This window comes from Athalia rosae, chromosome 8 (genome assembly GCF_917208135.1).
Source record: "Athalia rosae chromosome 8, iyAthRosa1.1, whole genome shotgun sequence".
NCBI lineage: Eukaryota > Metazoa > Arthropoda > Insecta > Hymenoptera > Athaliidae > Athalia > Athalia rosae.
The window spans coordinates 6,381,829-6,400,021 of record NC_064033.1 but is presented as its reverse complement, the minus strand read 5'-3'; the positions used below and the strand labels follow the sequence as shown (position 1 = coordinate 6,400,021).

At 43.4% G+C, this 18,193-nt stretch overlaps 1 protein-coding gene across 1 annotated transcript in view; it reads right to left on the bottom strand.

Annotated features, from left to right (window-relative positions):
* The window catches only part of LOC105691020 (lysosomal thioesterase PPT2 homolog), a 49,601-nt gene that overhangs the window by 21,473 nt on the left and 9,935 nt on the right, over positions 1–18,193 (bottom strand). The gene's annotated exons all lie outside the window — the stretch shown is intronic.

Here is an 18,193-nt window from a genome sequence, read left to right as displayed (position 1 = left end):
GGGGGCTAATCCTCCCGGCCGGGGCGGAAAAACTGCGCCCTTTTAAACTTGACGCACCACGTACCGCTCGACGCTCTTTTGCTGTTGTGAGTATTCTTCGGGAATCTTCCGGTCATACCGAAATCGATGACGTCGCGTTGATGGAATAACTTTCGTTTTCGTGGTTGGGTTAGGTTAGATTTTTTTGTTCGGTGAAATTTTCGGCCAATTCCGGGTATTCCGCGACGTTTCTTCCGCACGTTCGAAATGGAATTTCGGCACGCCAAGAATGAAAAATGGAATAACCTTCGTTTTCGTGGTTAGGTTAGGTTAGATTTTTTCATTCGGTCCTCGAAATGGTCGCTAAAATTTCCGGCCAATTATCCGGTTATTCCGCGACGTTTCGCTCGTTTTCCGCACGTTCCAAACGGGATTTCGGCCCACCAGGAATGAATTTCGGGTAAACGGATAAGGGTGATCGATTCGCTCGGTGTATTATTACGACTGGAGGTAATATTTGCCTAAGAGCTCTGCGGCGCCTCGCCCTCGCCCCCCTCAGCTCGTCGAGCGGACGGTAGCGTTCCACGAGCCGGCGGTGTCGTCGTTCGCCGTGCGACTTGTTGGATTAGAGAGAGATCATAATCAGCCAATCAGTAACGGGGAGTCGGAATACCCACGAGGCGCCCGCGCTACGTCTCCGATATCACATCCTCGGGGGAAAAAAGCCCTGATCCAATTTTGTCGACGCTGCCTCTACTGCTGTGTTTCGATCGACGGCGCAAAGCCCTCGGATCGCGCCTCGATTCGGAGAACCTCGAATGATCGTCGCGCGGCGTTGCGAACCGCGCGACGAAACTCGACCCTCCTCCCGAACGGGGAACGTCGAAAAAGAAAAAGAAAAAAAAAAAAAAGAAAAGAAAGAAAAGAAAAAGAAAATGAAGTTCCACACGCGGATTCCGATCGACGTTGAACAGTTCGACGGAAATTTCGTTCGGATGTCGAGGGAGAACTTGTTTTTTTTTTTTTTCTCCTTTTTTTTGGGTATCCGGTCGAATTTTTCGGAGATTCGATCAACCGGCGCGGGGGTGCGTCGGAGTTTCGTTTAATTCAGCAACAGCGATTCGTTCTCATTTAACGATGATTATTCTTTGACGTGACCGTGAAGTGGTCGTTCGCGAAACGGCGGCCGGAAAACTTCAATTACGAGAAATATCATGACCCTTTTGGGATCCCCGAACGATCAAACTTTTCCACCGAACTTTCGAGTTCACGAAATTTTTTTTTACGACCACTCGGATAACGAGCGGAGCTTTTATAAAAGCGTTGCCCACCCCCACCGCCAACAGGTAGTCCCCGCCCGTCGTTTACAGATTTTTGCGATATCGTTCGAATCGTCTCTCGACTTTTGCGCGAATCGATCTCGAGGTCGATTTCTCCTCGAACAGCCAGACGTCAAGGTCACCTTACTAATTCCAATTATCGTTATTCATTAATTTTCGTTGTTATTATTTTCCGTCGAGTCGATTCACGACGACCTAGCCTTTATGCACACACCATATATTGGACGAAAATCGACGCGCTTCGATCGGAATAACAACCGATTTCACATATGTAACGCCGAGACTTTGTCCGATTTCCTGGAATTCCGACGACTTCGTCGCCGAGACTCGGAGTGACTCGATGACCTTGAGAATCGATCAAAGTCGCCTGTCCTCGGACTCGGATTCGCCGAGGATTCGTCCTTTCGCTGCGGATTTTGCTGCGAGTCGACGAAACTAGACGAGACGTCCGTCCGTCGTGCAAATCTCCATCGTGATCCTAGGACGAGTTTTCGCGACTTTTTCGAAACTCTGGGTTCGGCGTGCGCGTAGGGGGCGAGACCGGGAGGTGGAGGGGGGAGGAGGGGGGGAGGAGTAGGTGGGGGGGGAGGGGGGAGGGGGTTGCGTTACGGGCGCGGAAGAGAGCGTGGGAACGCGGTGGCGTCGGTGGTGTGTAGTTTGTGATAGCGGTGACTTGCGACCGCTGCGGTAATTGTGGTAATTGTGTCGAGTGATTCACACGTCGTCGCGGCCGCGGTTGCCGTTCGTCTGTGTATCTTATTCGCGTTTGTGGGATCGCGCGTACGTATAGGCAGGTTGGCGCGACTGTGCGGGATTTCGGAAACAATTGCCGACAATTCCCGCCACTTGACTCGCGGCTACCAATTGTCGTGAGAATCCGTTTAGTCGACGTTGATAAACTTGGAGAGAACCCGCGAGCTCGAGTTTTTCTAGTCGCATTACTCACGTTGTACACGCTACGTACACACGAGCGATCGAGCCGGTGCCGGTGCCGAGACTCGCGTGAGGTCATCCTCGTTAAATCGTTCAATGCTTAATCACCGCGATACGTTGTTCACTTTTTCGCGTGTTGGAAACCGACCGTCTTCCGACGAAACTCATCTCCCGCGCTGATGGCAATTCCCATTTTGACACGAGGCTACTCGTGATTTATGCGACTTTTCACATTTTTTTTAGAATTCTAGTCACTTTTGGCGGCATTCTCAATTTCATCGATGTTTTCTATTTATATTTTCCAACGCTTCGCTCCAAATTTTTTTTATGCTGGATTGATAATAGATTGAATTTTCCGAGAATCTTCTCTGCTTACGAATTGCAAAATTTTCCGACATTTTCCCTAGAATTCTAGTCACCTTTGTCAGCATTCTTGATACCGTCGATGTTTTCCACCTATATTTCCTAACTTTTTTTTTTATGCTAAATTGATGATAGCTTGAATTTTTCGAGAATCTTCTCTGCTTACTAAGTGCACAATTCTCCTCATTTTCCTATAATTCTATTCACCTTTGTCAGCATTCTTAATTTCATCGATGTTTTCTATTTATATTTCCTAACGCATCGCTCCAACTTTTTTTTATGCTAAATTGAATTTTCCGAGAATTATCTTCGTTGCTTACGAATTGAATAATTTCCGACATTTTCCTAGAATTCTATACTCCTTTCTCAGCATTCTTAATATCATCGAAGTTTTCTACTTATATTTTCCAACTCATCGCTTTAACTTGTCTATGCTGAATTGACAATACCTTGAATTGTTCCGAGACTACCTACTCATGCGTTACACGTTCTTCGACATTTTCCTAGAATTCTAGTCACCTTTGTCAACATTCTTAGTATCACTGATGTTTCTCATTATATTTCCTAACGCATTGCTTCAACTCGTCTATGCTGAAGTGAAAATAGCTTGAATTTTCCGAGAATCTTCTCTCCTCACAAATTGCAAAATTTTCGACATTTTCCTAGAATTCTATTCTCCTTTGTCAGCATTCTTAGTATCATTGATATTTTCCAATATATTTCCCAACGCATCGCTTCAACTTGTCTATGCTGAATTGTAGCACCTAAAATTTTTTCGAGGCTACTCGTGAGTTACCCGATTTTTCACATTTTCTTAGAATTCTAGTCACCTTTGTCAGCATTCCGAATTTCATCGATGTTTTTGACCTATATTTCCCAACGCATCGCTTTAACTTTTCCATGCTGAACTGATAATACCTCAAATTTTCCGAGAATCTCCTCTCCTTACAAATTGCACAATTTTCCTCATTTTCCTAGAATTCTAATCACCTTTTTCAGCATTCTGATTATCATCGATGTTTTCCCCCTATATTTTCCGACTCGTTGCTTCATCCTCTCCACGTCGTAGACCCGTCAGCAATAACTCTCGCCTCACGGATATAACACGCCTCAAAAATGTACACTCTTCAATTACCTTCTTAACACGTTCGAAGGGTAACGCGTTTATACGGAAGGTCGGATAACATACAACGAAACAAAACACGGTCGGTCGGTCGGTCGGAGCCGTTACACCCGGATCCTTCGGAGTTTCGTGGCTCTCGGCAGGACCGCCGTCGGTTGTAGCGAGCGAAGGGAGAACGGGGTCGCGGGGGGTGTGGGGGGGGGGGGGGGGAGGTGGTCAAGCGGTCATCTTCCCCCCCGTTGGCGTCCTCCTCCTCGAGCACGGCGCGCTTAATTAAAACGAGAAACCCTCGGCGGCGGGTCAGCGCGGAAATGGACGATCCGCTGTTATCGTCTCTACTCTGCGGTATTCGCCGGCGGAGGATAAACACCGTGTTTCCATACTCTGCAACTTGTAGCCGGCCCCCGGTCGACGCCGGTTATTAACCGACCAGGACCAACGAGTCACCTGGGACTCCAAATGTCTGCTACCTTCGCGCCTAACCACCACCACCACCACCCCCACCACCGCGGTTATTGGCTCGCGCGTTGTACACACTTGTACGTACTCGGACTCGCTCCCGATTCCGACCCACCCCGTTCTCGAGGACGATCTCGCCTCCGTCGGAAAAACGATTCCGACGATTAACGGCGGATCAACAAAAATCGCTTATCGAACATCGAAAGATGGCGAATTTCCGATGACCTTGAGAGTCGAAGATGACTCGTGAAATTGTCGTGGTACCGGTACCGCGACGCGAGTCCGGATTGCGGGGATTGGTTCCCTTGATCGGAAGTCCTTCAGAGAGCGATCTGAATTCTGATTGGACGCGGTCAGCGAATCAGGGATACCGACCGTCGCGTGTCGCTGCTGAGCGGCAAAAGGACACATATAACTATGTTAGTCATTTTTTTTTGGAATTCCAATAATTAATTAATTAATTTTTTTCTGTTAAAAATGTAAAACATACACACGTATATTATATTATATATTTGAATAAGATTTTTTCGTACTTTTGGTGGTCCTCAGGGAGCTGCGGCTCTAGGATCAAATAAATATATTCATCTATTTATCTATCTATCTATATGAAGAGAGAGAGAGAGAGAGAGAGACGCCAGGAGCGAAAGGACGCGTCGACCGGTAGCGAGCGCGGTCGGTTTTACGCGGCGGCGGACACGATTTGCTTTTGTTTAGATTCCGGGCCGGGCTTAATTAATCCCTCTTTTTACCCGGCTCGACGCGCTCCGCACTTCCCCCAGGGACAATACCCCCGAGCGGCTACTGCGTATCTCTGGCAGGTATCGCGCCCTTCGGAAATATCAAGTACATACGCAGAGTGTCCAAGCGATATTCCGTCGCACTCTGTATATACTCCGGATGATTAATTTTCTTCCGCCACGTTCCCGATTGGACTGTAATATCCCCGAAGCGCAGAGTCGCGTGCACCTCGTTTTTCTTTTTTTTTGCGACGATTCAAATCGGTTAAAAATGGCATAAGACTTTACGGCGTGTTAATCGTTTGTTTTTCCGAAATCAGTTTTTCGCTTTTTCGTTGTCACGGCTGCGTCGAAAAATTTTAGAAATTCAATCGCTACAGTTAATTCCCTCTCGAGAAACAAAAAAAAAAAAAAAAAAAAAAAAATGAAAACCGAAGAACGGAAATCACTCGTTAACTGGAATAAAAAAAGAAAAAAAAAAGCAAAAACAAAAGGAGGTTAGTTTCTTGTGGAGATTTTCCGGTTTGCGTGAAAATTTTCCCGCGGGTAGATCTGGTGGAGCGCGAGCATATCGTCATCGAACTTCCCGGCATAGATCTCGGAGATACAGATATAAATAACCAGGTGGGTGCTCGCGGTGACTTAAAGCTTGGGGCGATATGACTGATTTCTAATTACGGCTGAGTCCATTAGCCGGCGTTCGTGCAGCGCCGACGGAACGAGGAATATGTGAATGAAAAGCGATCACCCGCCGCGGTGCTCGATATCCGCCGGTCGACGTTGTCGCGAAAAGAGCATCGTATTCCGAAAAATCCAAAAAACAAAAAAAAAAAGAAAAAGAAATTACCGATCGTCTTTCGTCGATCCGAGTTTTCGTTTGTTCCTCCGCTTTGGAGACGGATGTCTTTTTTTTTTTTTGTCTCAGCGTCGCTCGGATTTCGCGAAGAATCGATCGATGGATGATGCAATTTTTACTTTATTTCTGTTTCGCCGACAGAGACGATTCGGCGGTACGCAGATTTATCCCCCTTAGTGGTTTATTACCAATTGTGAATGACTGTTCTGAGAAAGCGGTTGAAATTAGTGCAAAATTTTTGTAGGCGATACACTAAAGATGAAAAGTATTACAATTAGTTTGGAATCACAGAGAACAGTTTTCTGATGCATTAAAAAAAGCGAATATGTAATAAATGGATTATTTCAAAAATACGATAAGCAATAAGATGTATGTTTCTAATTACATTTCTTACTATATCAGTGCCAAATTCATAAAACCCATTCATTCAACTTTGACCTTGAATATCTATGGAACCAATAAAGCTAGCGAAAAATCATAGAAGACCTTTTTTGTAGAGCGTTAAATTTCCCACAAGAAACCGTAGAGTCCAGAATTTTAAGTACATATGTCAACGACTCACAAAATTGCAAAGAACGAGATGACGTTTTCACACACGTTATTCACACTTGAAACTACGACTACCGCGGGGCACGGGTTAATTTCAAAATTAAGGGTTGAAATCAGGCGGGCCCCTTTTTTCTCATACTTATATTTCGAACCGATTCCGGACTATCTTTAGGAAAAAAAAAAAAACAAAAAGAAATTCAACCATATCCGAAAACAAGGAGCACCCCGGGTGCAGATCCGCGTACAGTAGAAGCGTCGACATTTCTCTATACAGCCGGTTATATTACGGGCGGAGGTTATCACATCCGGGGGCATTTAGCATACATTTAAATAATGGGCGAACGGTAGGTAATCCCTTAAACGAGCCTTTATTTCGTAACTAGTAGGGTATCCTTTCATCTCCGCTTGCCCGATCCTCGCCCCGCGTTTAAAGATATTTCGTTAAAATAACAGTCCCGACTCAGCCCGGCCGAGTCGCCCCCCCCCCCTCCCCTTCCCCCCTTCTCCCCCGTCCCCGTCCCCCCGCCGACCCAGGCGGAGGGCATGTAGCCGCGCTCATGCCTTCGCCCCCCCCCCGCCCCCCCCCCCGCCAACCCGCTTTCCGCCGCCCCCGCCGCCGCCGCCGCCGGGGGGTGGCATTTGCAATGCAGAGGTTAAATGGGTTGCCGAGGGGTCGGTATATGCCCTGGGGGGCGCGTGCACGGACCCGATTGGTTTTTTACTCTCCGCGGCGGCGGCGGCGGCGGCGGCGGCGGCCTCCGCCCTCCCTCGTACCGCCGCTTTTATCTCCCTCTATTTCCGCGTTGCGGTACACGCTGCGCGTCGTCAGGTCAGGTCCGGGATAAGGAAGAAGAGCCGAGAGACGTGCGGTACCGCACACAGAGACACAGAGACACGGACACACGTATGTGTGTATATACACGTGCGTACGTAACGCTCTATTCCACGGCTTCCGCGCTGGCGGGGTACGAGATTAAACATTTATTTAAATGGCAGCCTTTTCCACTCCGCCGGGGCTCTTGGCAACAACGTTATACGTATACATATATGTATATACACCACGTCAGGAATACACCACACTCCACCTTTTCTTCCGCCCTTGTAACACTCCCGCCCGTAGACGACGACCGGGAGGAACACGCGACGCACACGCGTGACGCGTGTGTGTGTTCAACTCACATCATGGAGAGACACACACACACACGCGCACGCACACACCGTTGGAACCGGGGGCGCAGGGGGGCGAACGCGTGCGTGACGACGGGGATCATCCGTACCTGTATCATCCGTGTCATAGGTGTGTGTATAGATCTCCGTATACGCGACGCACACACGTGTGAAAACATACGCCGGCCGGGGGGAAGGTGGGGAGGGGGGGGGGGGGTGGCGCTGCAGGTGGCGCGCGTGGAGAGCGAGAAGAATGAGAGGAGCAAAAAAAAAAGAAGAAAAAGGAAGAAAAGCGAAGGGGGGAAGGGGGGGGAAGGGGGGGGGGGAAAGCTCCTTCCCGTATCACGGAGGCGACGGAGAGTACGGTATAGAGATTAGTCTGGCGGTTTTCAATCCCATTTTCATCGCCACTTCCGTTTCGCGCCCCTCGCCACCTATAGTTCGCGGCGCGCTATTTCCGCGTTGGATATTCCTAGCCGCGCGGTTTGTGCGCGACGTACGCTCGCGAAGAGCGCGGAGCGCGGAGCGTGGAGCGGGGCGGACCGCCCGTCATATAATCGTGAAATTTCATTTCGCTCACGGTTTTATACGATGTACAGATTATAAAGCGTAAGGTCGGAACGGCTACCGGTGATAAAGGATTCGCTCTAAATCTTCGCGAACAGATGCGATATTGCCGAGGAGGAGGTGGAGGATATAACGGGGGAGGAAAAAGAAGCGAAGGAAAACGAACGTTTTTGAATCGAAGAAAATTCGTTGTTCTTGGAATAATCGTGAAACGAATGAAATGAGATACGTGTAGCTTTACTTTGATCAATTGCTTGAACAACAAGTCACGCAAGTTGAAATTATATATATTTTTCCTTTTTTCAAATTTTATAAATATTAATTTAAATATAAGAAGTTCAATTTTCGGTTTTATTGTATTAGCCTGTTCTACTATAAAAGAGCTCAAATTCTTTTTTTCTCTTCTTGATTTTCGGTGTAGCGAATTTCCAAAATTCTCGCGGATATATAATCAAAGTCGTAACTAATAATGGGATCAATTTTTCCACGAACTGTAAAAATCGAGTTCCGGAAATTCGAGGGTTCGATATCCGGAGCGCAATAAGATCTGCAGATTTTTTTACATGCGGAGTGAAATACAACCGCGTCGCGCACACGAAACGCACGTAAAGTGCAACAGATTCCAATATATACATATATATATATATATACATATATATGTATACGAAGAAATGAATTTTTCAAACAAACCGCAGGATTTTCAATCCTAACCTAACCTATAGAATTCTTTCCCGAGCGAGTGAAAATCCGTATAGATAGATGTGTAACGGTGGGGGGGATGCGATTTTTCAGGAGACAAGCGAATTCCTCGAATCGATTGACTCGGTTATATCGAGACGGAATTCCACGGGATCGAACGCCGTTGCAGTGTCGTCCGTGGGCCGCATCCGGAACAACGGGGAGTTATTTTTTAAACGGATTTTCCGGGTACAGGTAAGCGTGGATCGCATTTTCGGGACATCTGGACTCGATCGTTTATCGCAATCCGCGGAGTCAGGGTCCCCCCGAGGCGTCGATCCCATCTGGGCGTCGTCGCCGCCCGTCGGTATATATAATAAATCAGTAGATTCGAGCAGCTACCGTCCGTCTAATTCCGAATTACGCTATCAGCTAATTACCGACGGTCGCGGTCAGATTTTAAACAATTACCAAGGTTGGGTGTGTTCCGATCCCAAGGGGTTGGCGGGCGGAGGGGGGAGGGGAAGGGGGGGGGGGGGTTGGTAGCAGGGTGCGGCGCATACGTCGTTCGTTTCTTCGCTCCCCGGAGACGCGCGTGAGCTCGCGGCGGTACGTCGATGTTCGCCTTCCTCTTTTCCCTGAACGTTCGGCGTTATTATACCGTCGCAACGAACTATGTGGCGGCGGCGGCGGCGGCGGCTGAAGAGCTTGGCCCCGGCTGTAACCGAGGGTCCGCGTAGTGGCCCTCGACGGACTTCCCGTCAACGGATGCTTCGACGACGAACTGCCGTCCCGCACGCAACACCCCGCGTTCCTTTCGATCCCTGGAGAAGTTGCTTCCTCGTTTTTCTTTTGTTTTGCTTCTTTGTTTTTTTTTTTTTTGTTGTTTCTCGTTTTTTTGGTTCTTTTGTTTTATCTCGTCGGCAGGAACCCAGTTTTCGGACCGAGCCAGGCAAACGGGTTGGATTGGCGGGAGAATTTAAATTGGAACAAAGGATTTCGAAACGATGAGATTCTATGAAAGATCATCGATTGAAGTTGCTTCCTCATTTTTATTTTGTTTTTTGTTTCTTGTTTTTTATTTTTTTGTTTTTTGTTTTTTGTTTTCTGTTTTTTTGTTTCTTGTTTTTTTGTTTTTTGTTTTTTTTGTTTTTTTTGTTTTTTTAGTTTTTTTGTTTTTTGCTTTTTGTTTCTTATTTTCTATTTTTTCATTTCTTGTTTTTTGTTTCTTGTCTTTTGTTTTTTGTTTCTTGTTTCTTGTTTCTTGTTTTCTGTTTTCTGTTTTCTGTTTTTTGTTTTTTGTTTTCTGTTTTTTTGTTTCTTGTTTCTTGTTTCTTGTTTCTTGTTTCTTGTTTTTTGTTTTTTGTTTCTTGTTTCTTGTTTCTTGTTTCTTGTTTCTTGTTCTTGTTTTTTGTTTCTCGTTTCTTGTTTCTTGTTTTTTTGTTTTTTTGTTTTTTGTTTTTTTTGTTTTTTTAGTTTTTTTGTTTTTTGCTTTTTGTTTCTTGTTTTCTATTTTTTCGTTTCTTGTTTTTTGTTTCTTGTCTTTTGTTTTTTGTTTCTTGTTTCTTGTTTCTTGTTTTCTGTTTTTTGTTTTTTTTTGTTTTTTTCTCTGTTTTTTGTTTTTTGATTCTTGTTTTTTTTTTCTCTCGTCGTTAGGAACCCACTTTTCGGACGGAGCCGTGAAAACGGGTCGGGTTGGCGATAGAATTCGGATCGGACGAAATGATATCGAAACGATAATATTTTGAAAAAGTTATCATGGAATTCGGAAAAATCGAAAATTTTTTGCGCGAACGCGGTCCTCAAACGCGATTTGGTCGAAATCGTAGCTCACGCGCGGGGGCGGAAATCGATCCCGATTCCGCAGGCGATCGGTTTTTGTTTTTGTTTTGATTTTTTTTTTTTTTTTTAATCGGCCGCCCCGGAAGTGCAGGTCGGTATTCGAGGATCTCCTGTAGCCGCACTCTCTACGTCGATTCGCGTTTCGTGGTAGGTAGGTATGAAATAGGTGTGTGAGCCGGCGACGGGATGCATGCAATTTCGTTTATTCTGCACCAATTTCGTACCAATTAACCTCGGCGATTCGAGGTTTTTTAAAGTTCGCACGTGTAACGTACACTTTTCCGATGCACTCGCGTTCCACACGCTTCGCAGTGTCAACAACTGGGACGGCAATTAAACCAGTTAAAATATGAGCCTCCGAATCGACGACGTCGTTTCACGAGACGCTTGGATTTCGGTCAGATATCGAGTTACCGATGTCAAAAGAGCGTATCAAAAATAATAATAATAATAATAATGATAATAATAATAATAATTCGCTAATCGACTTGAATATGAGTGAAGTACACGAAGAAAAAAAAAATTCCTTCCAGATACGCCGTTTTTGTTTTGAGGAAAAAAAAAATTCCGTACCGTTACATACCGTCTTTCGTTTGTTTTTTTTTTTTTTAATTGTTATTGATAATTGGGCCCAAAACAAAAGAAAAAAAAAAACAAAAAAAGTAAATACTCTACTTTCTAACTACATTTAAAAAAAAAATAACTATCAAGTGTCAGTCTGAAATTTGAAAATTCGTTGTCGATGGCATAATTAGGATAATTAAAGCTCGACAATTTGGAATACAGTGTAATTGATCGGTAGTTCATTTTTTTCAGTAAAAATAATTTATTCCTATTTTTTACTGCATACTATTGTGGTACTTTGAGCGATATTTTTGAGAAATATTTTTTCAACTAATTTGAGTTGAGGGGTATTTTTACTAGTTTTGTTCTTTTTTTTTTGGCCTCGTAATCAATAATAATAAAAAAAAAACCGATACGCCCTTTTGGCTTTAACAATTTTCTTCTCAAAGTAAAAAGGACGTATCTGCGAAAAAAATTCTCATTTTTTTTTCGTTTTTCTCACAGATATTTCTGTATTTTACTCATATTTAATTTTATTGAATAATTTTCATTTTATTTCGGCATTTTCGCTTTTCTTTCGAATTTCTCTCGAACGATCGGAAAATTTATTTTCAAGTAAAAACGAGTTACAATAAAATTGATTTATTCGTGGAAATGTAATTGAAATATTCAATTGAAAGTGGACTTTATAGCTCGTTTGATACTAAATTAAAATATTATATTCATTCGAATTTAGAATTGAATGCGAACACATCGCTCCGCTGGAACACGATTCGCGAGATACATGTATCTCGGTCGGTCGGGTTACTATTTAATTCGAGTTTCTAGGTTTCGCGTTGCGATATACTTTCGGTCATTAAATTGCCCTCCGACACGCTCGGGGGATCCCCCGTTCCCAACCCAACCCCCGACAGCGACGAGATCGAGGAGACGGAGAGTGGAATCCGTCTCACCGTCGATGCACGAAAAAGTCGCGAGTCGAAAGTCGGAAGCTCATCGCCATCCGATTCCTAATCGTCGTCATCCGCCAATTCGTCGAATTCCGAATTCTCATTTATATAGAGTGGTCGTTAAAAATCAAAGTTTCTCCGGCACCCGAAAAAATCCTTCCCTTTGACGAAAAAGTACGGAAAAATTTTGCTTTTTGAGTTTTAATGAAAAGAACACGTGCCGACGGTCAATCGAAGTTCATTTTTCGATAGAATTCTAGTTTCTTGAAATATTTGTCGCAGTATTTAAATTTGGACAAAAAAATTCATGAAAAAAGTCTTGTAGGAAATCGAATTCACTAAAATAGGTTTTTTTTTCGGTTTAACAATAAGCTGAAGTTCATATCCATCGAGATATAATCTCCTAGTGAATTTATAAACGCACTAAAAAATTTAACTTTTCTGGGAAATTGAACAATTCTCTAAAAATATCTTGAATTTTGTATATATTTTCTTTACACATATTTTCACATGCTGCTAAATGATTTTCAATCTAATGATTTTCAATTAAAAACCTATATCGGTAATTTAGCTAAATTATTAAGTAAATTATAGATTAATTTATAACGATATCGATATATCGAAATTTTTCTAAATCATCAACACTTTGATAAATCTATTTCATTTGTTACCACATCTTTCTTCACATCTTTCACTACAATATAACAAACATTAGAAAACGAAAAAAACAAAAAAACTATAATTCTATCGGAAAATAAACTTCAATTGACCGTCGTCGTCGGCCGACGCGTTCTTTCTGTCTAAAATCCATAACCAAAATTTTTTCCCGTACTTTTTCGTCAAAAGTACCGATTTTTATGGTCGCCAAGAAAAAAAAAAGTTCAACAATCTTCAACGACCACCTCGTTCCTGGGTTCATCCTTTTTCTGGTAAACGTACCTGGAGTCCATCCGAATCTGACTCACAATCAGATTTTCGCCCGACCAGCGCGATTCCGAATCAGATTCACATTTAGAGCACCTCGTTGCAGCGTCTAATTCAGATTCGTCCTCCACCTGCAGTACCTCGAATTCCGGATCCCGGAACCTCGACGTCGCTATTCCGCGTCTCATTCCGAATCTCAATAACCATACCAACCTTATTCGGTTCCTCCTCCGATTCCCCGCGTCTCGTTCGTTTTCCTTCGCCCTCCGAACGCGCGATCCGATGTCCGGACTTTGTCGCGCGCCGCCGCCGCCGCCGCCGCGTCACCCTAAGGGCATCGGGGAACCGCGCCCCTGTTTGCCACTCACTACCCCTGATTAGCTCCACTTCCTGTCCACGAGTCTAACGTCCCGGCTCGGCTACCGGGGACGCGGATCGAGGGGCGCGCGGCGGTATTTTTTCCGTGTGCACATCAGGCGAGCCGCGCGGTGTTCCGTAGGGTGGCGGAGGGAAGGGGGGCGGGGTGGGGGGAGGGGGGGGGGGCTAATGATCGGGCTTGATTATTCCACAAACATGGGCGAGCCCGGCGGACGGCGAGCTTCTGCGGCTCCGCTCCACTTTGTCGTAATAATTGTCCTGGCCGGCGGTGTTACGCAGCCTCGGGGAACTCGGAACGTAACGTAACGGAACGTAACGTAACGTAACGTAACGCAACGCGCGGTACGACGGGCGGGGGGCCACGTGACAAGTGACGACGGTGAGTCACGAGTACAGCGGTGACGGACGGACGGACGGACGAGTCGAGTCGAGTCGAGTCGAGATTGAGCGGGGCCGCCGCGGGTCAACTGGCGAAGGAAGTCGCCTTTAACGGGGTCAAGTTGACCCCTACGGCCCCGTTTAGCGGGCAGCGGCAGCGGCCCATTGATCCTTCATTGATGGGATTCATCGGATTCGTTGAGACGATCGTCACGGATTTAATATATATACATATGTATATATATATATATATATATATATATATACAGATATATGGACGGACGGACGGACGGAACAAGTCGACGCCGCGCCTGATCTCCGAAGTTTGACGATTGAAGAGACCCGACTCGAACGATGATTGGGCCCTCGACCTCGGGGCGACCCGTTGCGCCAATGAGGTTCGATGCCTTTTCATTTTCAATTGTTATTGTTATTGTTATTGTTATGGTTAATTCGGAATCTCGTACGACCTCTTGGAATTTTTCATGTTTAAACAACGATTAGGGGAAAGTGGGGTAATTGGGCACGCCTAAGGCAGATCAAAAATTTATTACATAATAGATGCGGTAAAAATATAATACATATATATAATATTAATATTATCACAGGAAATTCGACAACAATTGTAAAAACGTAGATTATTGATTATTATTGATATTATATAAATTACTATGGATGTAAATTTTAATGATATAATACACTTTTATTTCTAAATAATCTTCAACATTTTTTATTTAGATAAATTGCTCCATGAACATAAGAAAAAAAATCTTTTATCAGAATTTAAACAATATATAACCGAAATATTTACGATCCCTATTCACCCCAGACCCCGTGGGGTAATTGTGCGCTACACGTGGGGTGGATAGAAAGCGAAAAAAAAAATGAAGAACAAAAATAAATCCAATTTTTTTTGTATAGAAATAAAATTAAAAAAATTCAATCTATCGATTAAAAGAATAGAACTTATTGAAATAATTCTTATTCTAACTTCGTATAAAAAACATTTTGTGCGATAGAACGAATTATTCCTAACAATGAATATTTAGAATTAGATGATCATCCAACAATTAGAATTCCATGAATTCTTATTCTAGTACAACATAAGAAAAGAAAAATAAATAAAATTCCAAAATTTAAACAAAAAAATAATTTAAATAATTGGAAAAAACCATTCAACGAACTAAAATTAAAAATATAATCTGAAAATAGCTGTAGAAAAATAGAATACAAAATAATTTCCTAAAGAATGAAAAATTTGTTCTTTTCTAAATAATTTAATAACATCACGAAAAGGCTGTAAAATTTTTAGAAAAAAAAACCTTATTTCGCCCTTGACAGGATATAACACTCGCGGGGTGTTTAGGAACAATTTCGGGGTCAATGGAAAGGTTTCCAGATACCCCATGTTCCCATTGTTCCCAATTACCCCACACGGAAGCAAATAAACGAAAAATGGCTGTCTCGTAAACAAATGTTGATAAGCAATTCAAAAATAAATCGAACTTCAAAGTTCATCTTTAATCTTCTTAAATCTTTATTTAATCAAAGTTAATCTTCAACTTCAAACGACCACAAAATTTGTATCAAATATAAACACACGAGTAGATCAGCTTTCATCGAAACGTACATAATTCGAAAATTACAAAAAACGGTTGACGAATATTTTAAATATAGACTCAACTTTGATAAAAAACGCGTTATTCGTCTTCTCGTGTTTTGTTTTTTTATACCGAGCATTGTTGGGGCTATTCAACTCTCAACAATTATACCAAAAAAACAAAAAAAAAATGCGTACAGTTTAGGAAACTATGAAACATTTGCCGATTCTGAATTACCCCACTTTCGCCTGAATAGAGAAAAGTACGACAAGAGCGAGACGCTCATTTTCGCAGTCGTTCTCCTTATCTCCTCGCAACGAGGTGAAATCAAGTTCGCCGATACGTGATCGTAATTCACCCGTTTTCTCCACTCATCCGCTTCTATAGTATACGGAATAGAAGCGGAGCCCTTTTCGCGTGCTTAATTATTCACTTTAGGTCCCTTTATTCCACCGCGCGCGTCTCCTCCGTGCGTAAACTTTGCCCGTGTCTAGGTATACAATACATATGTAACATATACATACAACGCGTTCGTGTACGCGGTCTGCTGCGTTCGCGTACAGGACCGAACGGAATCGTTTCGCAGTGGTGTACGTAGAAGAGAGAGCTTTTAGCGTCTCAGGTGGTGAGCTTCGCAGGTAACGGGTAAAACGTTCGTCATTAATACGTAGGTACTTACGTGTAACGTATACCGCCGATACCGAAGGCGGACTCGGAAGGCGGTCTAAGTTGCGTACATAGCGTACGAAACTTACGCTCTGAGGTGGCAGAGATTCAGACCGCGGATTTGCGAAGCGCTTGCACAACGCACACTACCCCGTTCGGGTGTCCCGAGTAGCGGAATCGGTTCGCGGGATCGCCATCGTCGAGTCAACGGTGGAAATATGAACTAATGACAACATAATGGCGCGTGAAAAACAAAAACAAAAGTTGTTAGGTTAGGTTTGACCAGACCTACCTGAAGTCATGTATTTTGATACGTTGATTGTAAGTCCGAATATATGAAGATTATTCAGCTCGTTGTGATACCAAAATTAGAGAAATTTGAAAAAAAAAGCAGCAAACAATTTGAGAAAATCGCAAAATAAAATGCGGTTCGTGAGCGAATAAATTTTTGTTGTCCCAATGATCAAGAATGTGCCTTATGTATTTCGATGCGCTATAAATCCGAATATGAAGATTATTTAGCTCGTCAAGCTTCCAAAATTTCAAGTAAATTGCAAAAAACCGCTAAAAATGGCTCAAAAATCGTAAAAAATCGCAATTATGCAAACAAAAAAAATAAAAAAATAAAAAAACAAAAAAAATCTCAATCTAATCGGATCTACGGTCTCGGGATTTGGATTCAGCGTATCGGAATACATGAGAAAAATACTTGATCTGGATTAATGAATATTCTTTCGTTTGCATAATTGCAATTTGTCACGATTTTTGAGTCATTTTGGCGTTTTTTTTTTTGTTTTTTTTTGCAATTCACTGCAATTTTGAAGGCAGGACGAGCTAAATAATCTTCATATTCAGATTTTTAGCGCATCGAAATATACAAGGAACATACCTGATTTAGGTCGAAAAAAATTTACTCGCTTAGAAACTGCATTTCATTTTGCAATTTTCAGCCAATAATTTTGGCGATTTTTTGCAATTCACTCCAATTTCGAAAGCAGGACAATCTAAATAATCTTCATATTTAGAATCAGCGTATCGAAATAAATACAACCCTATAGGTATAGGTCTAGTCGAATGTAGTGCAAAGCACTGCTATTTTTCGCTTGTTTTTTTTCGCGACGAAATCTGCGACGTTTTATTGCCTCTTATTTGACGGGGCGCGGGCGGTTCAGTCGGCTAAAAAGTGTGGAATTTTACAGCTCTCCAAAAAGATTCGGAAGCTCCGCAGTGAGATGAAAAATTTAGACCTCCGTGGAACGGATCGTTCAACAGCTCGGTGTTTCGAGTCGTCGGTGGCCGTGGCGGTGAATCGTAAAAATCAAAATGGAATCGATCCGAATCTCGAGTGGTCACTATTACCTGCGGTATTGGATTTTGAAACTGTTTTTCGTCTGCTCCGGGCGAATTTGCGTCCCGCGTAATTCAAACCACACGTATACAATTGGAGGTTATACGTCGAAGTCGAAGGCCGCTAAATATTTTAATATCGATAATTGTCCCCTCGGTTCATCGGCGGTGCACAGTTGATTTTTTAACGAGGAATACACAACGTCTGCCTGCGGATCACGCTTCTTCTGGAGAGAAAAAACCGCAAACCCACCTCGAAACCCACGCGCTCCGAGTAACCTCGGCGTATTACCGAATCTAACCTAACTCGATAATCGCAACGTTAAGTAGCGACGGTCTCTTCGATCTGAACTGCTTCCGAAACAGAAAACGGAGTTTGATCGCGGACGGTTGAACCTCCGGTTCACTTGGACCTATATTCTTGCCCGACCCAACCTCGATGTGAGATAAAAAATAAGGTTGGACGTTTCGTCGTTTTCCTTTTTGTCGAATGAGAGTAGAAAATCTGAGTTGGCTTTCGATAATTTGCGACGGATAGAAGCGGGATTTCGCGACTCTCGTTCCAAAGTTCGTCAACAAGCGGTGTGTGAATCCCAACCCACCCTATACCATCGAAATAGGCATTTTGGATTCGGTCCCAATTTTTTCGTGTTCTCGTTGGAAGCGAAAAAGAGTTCCACGATTTTTTTCGAATTTTTACGTGAGGTCGTTCCCGAATTGTAAATTTTTCAGAAAATTCAAACGCTTTTTTTTCGAATGCTCATTACTTCTCCGAAAATGCATCGATTTGAA